This window comes from Colobus angolensis, unplaced genomic scaffold (assembly GCF_000951035.1).
Source record: "Colobus angolensis palliatus isolate OR3802 unplaced genomic scaffold, Cang.pa_1.0 Scaffold217, whole genome shotgun sequence".
Taxonomy (NCBI): domain Eukaryota; kingdom Metazoa; phylum Chordata; class Mammalia; order Primates; family Cercopithecidae; genus Colobus; species Colobus angolensis.
Genome location: NW_012115344.1, coordinates 3,269,264 through 3,279,353, shown reverse-complemented (window position 1 = coordinate 3,279,353; position 10,090 = coordinate 3,269,264). Strand labels below are relative to the sequence as shown.

The 10,090-nt window shown below is 40.0% G+C and overlaps 1 pseudogene; it reads right to left on the bottom strand.

The window, feature by feature from the left end:
• Positions 1-281: 281 nt before the first annotated feature.
• The window catches only part of LOC105512701, a 97,157-nt pseudogene continuing 87,348 nt past the window's right edge, over positions 282-10,090 (bottom strand).

Sequence of the window (10,090 nt, the reverse complement as noted above, 5' to 3'; positions counted from 1 at the left end):
AGGTAGCTGAAGTATATTCCATGTTGATTACAGTATTTCCTCAAGATTTGAGTCCTTTGGAATATTTAGATGTTAAAACTATAGCTGAAGTCTCTTCCACTTTCCTTACATTCATCATTCCTAACACCATGTCATCTAAAGTCAGAATATGTTCTGGAGACGTTTATAATTTTCTCTCCAGGGTGAATTTTCTCATGCTATTTAAGATTAGTACATTGACTGAAGTCTTTCCCACACAAATGGCATTCATATGACTTTTCTCCAGTGTGTGTTCTCTCATGTCATCTAAGGTCAGAAGATAGACTGAAGGCTTTCCCACATAGAAGACATGCATGTAGCTTCTCTCCAGTGTGAATTCTTTTGTGCTCTCTAAAGCCAGAGCTTTGACTAAAAGTTTTCCCACCTTTATCACATTCATAACATCTCTTTCCAAGGTGAGTTCTCTCATATCTTTGAAGGTTTAAGGATTGAATAAAGGCTTTCCGACATTGATACACTTATATGGCCTCCCTCCCATGTGAGTTTTCTCGTGTCTTCTAAGGTGAGAACACTGAGTGAAGGCTTTTCCACATAGATGACATGCATATGGTCTCTCTCCAGTGTGAGTCAGCTTGTGCTGTCTAAGGTGAAAGCAATTAGTATAAGCCTTTTCACATAAATTACATTGATATGATTTACATTTAGTGTGAATTTATGAATTTATGTTGTTGGGGACAACTGATTACTAAAGGATTTTCCACACTGTTTGCTGATGTAGGGTTTCTTTCCACTATGAGTTAACAAACATTGAGTCATTGTGGAACTGTGAGTGCAATCTTCTCCCAAATCATTATGTTCAAAGAGATCCTCTGGAATGAGAGATTTCTCCATTGTCAGACTGGTGGAGGTGTCTTTTCTGATGATAGGATGCATGGATACCATGTGTTTTTTTCCTAAGGGCACTTTCCCTGTATGGACTCTGGCCTTGAAGAAATTCTCTTCCTTCCCTCCACAGCTCTTTTCCATGTTCCAGCTGCAAAATTATATAGGATTTGCTTATCTGATACCCGAGGGACACCAGGTGACTAATGTTTTCCAGCATCACATCTCTGTACAGCTTTCTATTGGATGTGTCCATCAAGAGAAAGTTCCACTCTTCTGGGTGGAGTCAATAGCTACATCTTCAAAGGTCACTTTCTTTAGTGAATGTGCTGTCAAGAGCTCAGTTTCTGTCTGTCTTCTTCTGGATTTTCACTTGCAGATGCTTCAGGCCCTAAGAAGAGCTGGAGCTGAGTCAAGTTAGAAAGCTGAGCTGAGCGAAATACAGGAGTAGAGGAAATAGCAGAAAGGCACTGGGAGCTCACTGGATCCCCAAGTAGCCCATTCCTGCCTGGCACCACAGGCATCCATCAGGAGGGTGGCCAGAGGAGTAGGAGGTAAAACTTCACAGGAAGGTCTTCTCTAGCTGAACTTTGTAACAATTTGAACGGAACGAGAAGCCTCCTAGCCAGAACTCATGTATTTCATTTTCTTTATCCACTCATTGATTGATGGGCATTTGGGCTGGTTCCACATTTTGGCAATTGCAAATTGCGCTGCTATAAACATGTGTGTGCAAGTTTCTTGTTTGTATAATGACTTATTTTCCTCTGGGTAAATACCTAGTAGTGGGATTGCTGGATCAAATGGTAGATCTACTTTTGGTTCTTTAGGGAATCTCCACACTGTTTTCCATAGTGGTTGTACCAGTTTACATTCCCATCAACAGTGTAAAAAGTCTTCCCTTTTCACCACATCCACGCCAACATCTATTTTTTTTTTATTATAGCCATTCTTGCAGGAGTGAGGTTGTATCACATTGTGGTTTTGACTTGAATTTTTCTTATAATTAGTGATGCTGAGTACTTTCCATATGCTTGTTGGCCATTTGTATGTTATCTTTTGAGAATTGTCTATTCATGTCCTTAGCCCACTTTTTGATGGGATTAATCATTTTTTCTTGCTGATTTGGTTGAGTTCTTTGTAGATTCTGGATAATAGTTCTTTGTTGAATGGATAGATGAGGATTTTCTCCCACTCTGTGGGTTTCTTTTGCTGTGCAGAAGCTTTTTAGTTTAATTAAGTATCATCTATTTATCTTTGTTTTTGTTGCATTTGCTTTTGGGTTCTTGGTCATGAAGTCTTTGCCTAAGCCAATATCTGGAAGGGTTTTTCTGATGTTATCTTCTAGAATTTTTATGGTTTCAGGTCTTATATTTAAGCCTTTGATCCATGTTGAGTTGATTTTTGTATAGGGTGACAGATGAGGATCCAGATTTAGTCTTCTACATAGGGCTTGCCAATTATCCCAGGACCATCTGTTGAATAGGGTGTCCTTTCCCCATTTTATGTTTTTGTTTGCTTTGCTGAAAATCAGTTCACTGTAAGTATTTGGCTCTATTTCTGGGTTCTCTATTCTGTTCCATTGGTCTAGGTGCCTATTTTTATATCAGTACCATGCTGTTTTGGTGACTAAGGCCTTAGAATATAGTTAGAAGTCAGGTAATGTGATGCCTCCAGATTTGTTCTTTTTGCTTAGTCTTGCTTTGGCTATGTGGGATCTTTTTTGGTTCCATATGAATCTGAGGATTGTTTTTTCTAACTCTGTGAAGAATGATGGCCTTTTTTTTTTTTTTTGAGGTGGTGTTTTGTTCTTGTTGTCCAGGCTGGAGTGCAATGGCACAATGTCAGCTCACTGCAACCTCTGCCTCCTGGGTTTAAGAGATTCTCCTGCCTCAGCCTCCCTAGTAGCTGGGAATACAGGTGCCCACCACCACGTCCAGCTAATTTTTTGTATTTTGAGTAGAGACGGAGTTTTACTATGTTGGCCAGGCTGGTCTTGAACTCCTGACTTCAGGTGATCCACCCACCTCAGCCTCCCAAAGTGCTGGGATTACAGGCATGAGCCACTGCTCCCAGCTAATGGTGGCGTTTTTATGGGAATTGCATTGAATCTCTAGATTGCTTTTGGCAGTATGGTTATTTTTCACAATATTGATTCTACTCGTTTATGAGCATGAGATGTGTTTCCATTTGTTTGTGTCATCTATAGTTTCTTTCAGGAGTATTTTGTACTTTTGCTTGTAGAGGTCTTTTACATTCTTGGTTAGGTATATTCCTAAGTATTTTATTTTATTTTTGCAACTATTGTGAAATGGTTTGAGTTCTTGATTTGATTCTCAGCTTGGTCACTGTTGGTGGATAGCAGAGCTACTGATTTGTGTACATTAATTTTGTACCTTGAAACTTTGCTGAATTCATTTACTAGTTCTAGGAGCTTTTTGGATATGTCTTTAGGGCTTTCTAGATATACGATCATATCATCAGCAAACAGAGACAATTTGACTTCCTCTTTACTGATTTGGATGCCCTTTATTTCTTTCTCTTGTCTGATTGCTCTGGCTAGGACTTCCAGTGCTATGTTAACTAGAAGTGGTGAAAGTGGGCATCCTTGTCTTGTTCCAGTTCTCAGGGGGAATGTTTTAAATTTTTCCCCATTCAGGATAATGTTGGCTATGGGTTTGTCATAGGTGGCTTTTATTACCTTAAGGTATGTCTCTTCTGTGCCAATTTTGCTGAGGGTTTTCATCATAAAAGGATGCTGGATTTTGTCAAATGCTTTTTCTCTGTCTCTTAAGATGATCATGATTTTTGTTTTTAATTCTGTTTGTCTAGTGTATCACATTTATTGACTTGCACATGTTAAAGCATCCCTGGTCTGAAACCCAGTTGATCATGGTGGATTATCTTTTTGATACGCTCTTGGATTTGGTTCACTAGTATTTTGTTGAGGACTTTTGCATCTATGTTCATCAGAGATATTGGTCTATAGTTTTCTTTTTTGTTGTTGTTGCGTCCCTTCCTGGTTCTGGTATAAGGGTGATGCTGACTTCATAGAATGATTTAGGGAAGATTTCCTCTTTCTCTGTCTTTTGGAATAGTGTCAATAGGATTGGTACCAATTCTTCTTTAAATGCCTGATAGAATTCAGCTGTGAATCCTTCTGGTCCTGGACTATTTTTATTTTTATTTTTTAACCATTTCAATCTTGCCTCTTGTTATTGGTCTGTTCAGAGTTTCTATATATTCCTGATTTAATTTAGGATAAATTTCCAGAAATTTGTTCATCTCTTCTAGGTTTTCTAGATTATACATGTAAAGGTGTTCATAGAAGACTTGAATACACATCCATGTTTCTTTGGGATTGGTTGTGATATCTTCCATAAAACAAACATTTCTTTTTAAAGAGGGTGGACAAAGATTTATAAGGCAACATTTAAAAACAGATGTAATTAATGATTTCAGACAACATAGATCTCAAGGGTCAAAACACTAAATGGTTAAAAGCAGGGTTATTTTTATCATGAACACTACATTGCACAATGAAGTTATAACAGTTATAAAACTTTATGCATTGACTAACATCAACACCTACAGTAAAAAATTATCAGGAGAAAAGGAGAAATGTGCAGAAATACTATAGCCCCAGAAAAATCTAACAGCCTTATCGCAGACTTTGAATGATACAAGTGGTCACTTAGGTTTTTGGCTTCATATTCTTTCCCTTGAGAACTGCCCTTCTTCTAACTCTAAGAATGTTTTGGTGGCATAAATCAAGAGACTCTATCTTCCCCACCAAAGGCACTGAGCAAATGTAGTGGACACTGGATACTCCACTTCGAATCTTTGGGATTCCTTTTTTGCCAGTTTTGTAAGCCCATTCCCAGCTTTTGTGTGCTTTGCCAGTAAGGCTTTGCACCTGAGCCCTGTGGAGGCTGGGCCTTGGGCACTAGGTCTGCCTTGTCTGCATGTAAAGCTGAAAGTGCCTGGAAGGTTTATGGCCCTCCAATCTCTCCACACCCAGGGATTCTTTGCCCCAGGATGACATGCTAGGAGGTGTAATTTATGATCCACAGCTCTCATATCAGGTTTTGGAAATTGCAAGGCTTTTTTCCCCTTCTCTAGCTTTCCCCACTCCCTTACTGTTTTCTCTCAGAAGCATATACTTAAGAAATCACTCTCAATGGAATCTTTTGAGTAAGTCTTAAGATGTGAATCTGTGAAACTTAACCTGAGATAGCATATAGCCTGAGCTGACCAATCAGAGTGGCTTATCTTTCTGACTCAAGAATTGGCCAGAGGTGGGCAATTTACCAAAACTGGGGAAATCAGCGTCCTTTATCTTGTCTTTATTTGTGTGTTGGAAGAAAGATTGTTTCTCTATTTCTGTGATTACAATATGTAAGGAATATACAAGGCTAGATTTACTAGAAGCTGATCTTGTTGTACATAGAGACTGCCTGAGAAAAGAAGAGAGAGGCAAGCAAAACTACAAGATGAAGCAAGAAAGATAGTACCAATAAGAATTGTTAATATAACAGGGATTTCCAAAACATAAACTTAAGCAAAGGCTAGATCTAGGGATTCAAATGATAACTTATCATTTGAAGGGCCGCAGAGTGCCTGTGCCTTTGGGTGGTGTGACATCTCAATGTCACCTTGTTTGGACTGATGATGATCAAGCCCTGAAAACCAGACTAGATGATGGATGTCTTGACAGATGCCTATGTAGATGGCCGACATTGAAGAGCAGACCTGCTTCATTCCTTGGCACTATGTAAACAATCTTAATTAAAGAGGAGAAGAATTGAGCCCCAAATTCCACTCCTGGTGGAATAGGGACTTGAAACAGATATTAAATTGACTTGTAGAAAAATAAACTAGGCTGTATTTCTGCTGTGTTATGATTGAATGTATCCTCTAAATTTGATGTGTTGGAAACTTAATACCCAATGTGGCAGTATATCCCAGCACTTTGGGAGGCCGAGACGGGCGGATCACGAGGTCAGGAGATCGAGACCATCCTGGCTAACATGGTGAAACCCCGTCTCTACTAAAAAAAATACAAAAAAACTAGCCGGGCGAGGTGGCGGGCGCCTGTAATCCCAGCCACTTGGGAGGTTAAGGCAGGAGAATGGCGTGAACCTGGGAGGCAGAGCTTGCAGTGAGCTGAGATCCGGCCACTGCACTCCAGCCTGGGCGACAGAGTGAGACTCCGCCTCAAAAAAAAAAAAAAAGAAAAAGAAAAAAGTTGAGGCCTTTAAGAGGTGATGGGATCATGAGTGCTCTGCCTTCAGAAATGAATCAATCCATTAATGGAACAACAGATTAAAGGGTTAATGGATTAATGGTGGCTATACAAGAAAAGAGAGACCTGAGCTAGCACAACCAGTCTCCTCACCATGTGATGCCCTGTGGCCCCAATTCGGGAATCTTCAGAGTCCCTACCGGCGCAAAGGCTCTCACCAGATTTGGTCCCTCACCCTGAGACATTTCAGCCTCCATCACTGTACAAAATGCATTTCTTTTATTTATAAATTACTCATTCTAGGTATTCTATAAGCAACAGAAAATGGACTAAAACAGAAAATTGGTAGTGAAAAGTGAGGTGTTGCTGATAACAAATACCTGAAAGTGTGGAAGCTGCTTGGGAACTGGGTAATGGACAGGGACTGGAGGAATTTGGAAAAATAGGCTAGAGAAAGCCTAGATTCTGGTGAAGCCTTAGAGGATAAGAAGACTAGGGAAAGTTTGGAAGTCCTTAGAGGTTGGCGAAGTGGTCATGACCAGAATGTTGATAGAAATGTTGACGGCAAAGGCCATGCTGATGAGACCTCAGATGGAAATAAGGAATAAGGTGTTGGGAACTGGAGCACAGGTCACCCTTGCTACACCATAGCAAAGAACACAGCTGTGTGGCCACACCCTAGGGCTTTGTGAAAAGCTGAACTTAAGAGTGATAGAATAGAATATCCCATGGAAGAAATTTCTAAGCAGCAAAGTGTTCAGGCTGCTGTGTGGTTACTTCTAACTGCTAATGGTAAACTTCTAGAGAAAAGGGAAACAGTAGAAAAATTTGGAAATTTATCAGCTTGGCTATGTGAAATAGCATTTTCAGGAGAGGAATCCAAGAGTATGGCCTAGAGAGACCATCTGCTAAGGAGATTGGTACAGAAAACAGAAATCATCAAGAGAATAGAAGAAAGACCCAGAAGGCATTTCAGAGATCTTCAGGGCTGCCCCTCTCATGGCAGGTCTGCAAGCCTAGGAGGGCAGAGTAGTACTGGGATACAGGTCCAGGGAGGGCTCCTTGCAGGTTTGCAGCAGGCTCCTTGTGGGTGACTCTGCACCCTACACCAGGCACAGCTGAACTGCAGCTGCGGAAGGTATAAACCTTGGCAGAGTCCACGTGGTACTAATTCTGCAGGCTCGCAGAGAGCAAGAGCTATAAATGTTTGGCAGCTTCTACCCAGATTTCAGAGAATGTTATGGAAATCCTGGGGACCTAAGCAGAGACTTATCACAGGGGCTGGAACCACCACAGACAGACTCCAGTAGAGCAATGCGCAGCTGAAATGTGGAGTTGAGGCACTGCAGAGAGTCCCCACCAGGGCAATGCCTAGTGGAGCCATGGCCACTGCAGAGAGTCCTCACTAGGATAAAGCCTAGTGGAGCCCTGGGAGCAAGACTGCCACCATGACCTCAGAACTGTGAAGTAACCAGCAGTATGCAACATCTACCTAGGAAAGCTTCAGGCACTGGACTCCAACTCAAAGGAGCAACCATGTGGGCTGCACCCAGCAAAGCCATAGGAGTGCAGCTGTCTGAGGCCTTGAGGGCCCAGCCCCTGCTCCAGTGTGTCCAGGAGGCAGTGTGTGAACTCAAAAAAGATTATTCTCCAGCTCTAAGATGCAATGTCTGTCCCGCTGGGTTTTGGATTTGCTTGGGGCCTGTTATTCTTTTCTTTTTGCCTATTTCTCCCTTTTGGAATGGGAATGTTTGCCTTAATCCTATACTACCATTGTGTAGACTGTAGGCTTTGGGCTTTTGAGTTGGTGCTGGACCAAGTTAGAATTTTGGGGCTATAAGGATGGAGTGAGTGTATTTTGCATGTGAAAAAGAAATGAATTTTGGGGGGTTGGGGTGGAATGCTAGGGCTTGAATGTTCTCCAGATTTCACGTGTTGGAAGCTTCATTTTCAATGTATAATTTTCTATATTTATATATATATTTTCTTTGAAAATTACTCCATTTCAGTTATTCTATTATAAGCAACAGAAAAGAGACAAAGATATGCTGCATTTGAGTTTGTGACTAAAATTTAAACTCACTCTACTTCCTATTAACACTTGTGGGATGTGGTCAAAGGAGCTTGGGAAAGCAGAACTTTACTTCAACTCCAATTCCCCACCCCCTCCCCCGCAACAATTCAGTCTTTGTCATGTAACAGGGCTTATGGAGTTAGTATAATATTTATTTGTAAAAGAAATATGTCAATTTCATATCAAGATTTTTTTGGCTTTTGCATTCAATTTAATAACTGTATTACAATTATTTATAAATATTTACAATATAATCTTGCTCTTCTGGCTATTCTAGCTCCTGTTTTTCCCAGGGCCTGGGAGAACTTTCCTTTTACTGATGTAAAACTTTATGGTCTAAACTGACTTACACGACTGTTCATTGTCTTGCTACAAAATCTTATATTTGAATGCAACTGTTGATGATACCCCAGTTCTTCTTTTTCTTCTTCTTCTTCTTTTTTATTTTGAGATGGGGTCTCGGTTTGTTGCCCAGACTGTAGTGCAGCAGCTCCATCATGGCTCACTGTAGCCTGGACCTCCTGGGGTCAAGTGATCCTCTCACCTCAGCCCCTCCCTGCTCTCCTCCCCGAAGTAGCTTGGACTACAGGCATATGCACCACCATGCCTGGCTAATTTTTGTTTTGTCTTAGAGATAGGATTTGGCCATGTTGGCCAGGCTGATCTCGAATTCATGGGGTCAAACAATCTGCCCAGCTAGGCCTCCCAAAGTGCTGGGATTACAGGCATGCACCACTATGACCTGTCCAGTTCTTTTTGCATTTATTTCGTAACCCTGGCAAGTAATTACTTAGGGAAGACTAAGTGAAAGTCATGTGTCTCAAAAAAGAATGAGGAAATCACATTGATAATTAAAAAATGCAATTGTCTGCTTACATAAATTATATATTGAAGTGTATGAATACATTTTGTCCCAAGTATATGTATTTTTACGTCCAACTTTTGAGCCCACTCCCTCACTTGTGGTCTGAATTGTGGTGGAGGATATTAGACACCTATTTTTATGTGTTTGAGGAATCTGCAAGTGTTCAGTGCCTACAGTTTGAAGATAAGTGAAATTAATTGGTTTACCAAGTAGATGATGAGTTGAAGTATGTTTCCATCTTCTTCGGGACTGTCAGTATGGCTCAGGATGTGGAAGAAATTGCTAAAGAGTCTATCCATCTCCCTTGATCTTTAGTGAAAATTCCACCCCAAATTTGGCATAAAGTCTTCTGAGTTTACAGAAGTATTGCCAGTTTTAAAAAGAATGATATTCATAGGTATTTTAATGGAAAGTTGGGGAGAAGCAAATTAGGCAAATGTAACCTGCTTCCTCAAGTCCCCGAAAAAAAAATCTCTCTTTAATTTCCTATTGTTACCAAATGGAGAGTATTTTTCTCCCTTTGATTTCTAATAACTGACATAGCAGGTTTTGCTTGCACTTCACGTTGCCACAAAATTGTATTATTCCATTTTATATTTTTCCTCTTGCTTTTCCAAATATTTGTGCCACCCTAAGCATTTTCTCCTCTTTCCAAGCCATACAGATTCATAAATATTAGTATCTTTTCTTAAGCCCACTGTAGTTAAACGTGTGTCGGGTTGAGCCAGATAGAATCTCATGAAACAGTCATATCAAGCAATGAAACATATGGATATATGCAATTCATAGTTTATTCTTATTTTTAGCAATATAGCCATTTTTTGCCTAAAAAGAAGACATCAAAAGCAAATATTTAAAGATTCTTTTGTAAAATATATATAGTAATCATCTATATGGATGTAGCAAATGATATTCTTACAATTGCAAATATTTTTCATTGAATTCTTTAAATGTTCCCATCTGTCATATAAAAATGTTGGATTATATTATCTCTATGTACCATTTCTAGCTCTAAATTTCCCATCTGAAACCTTAGTGTTAGTAG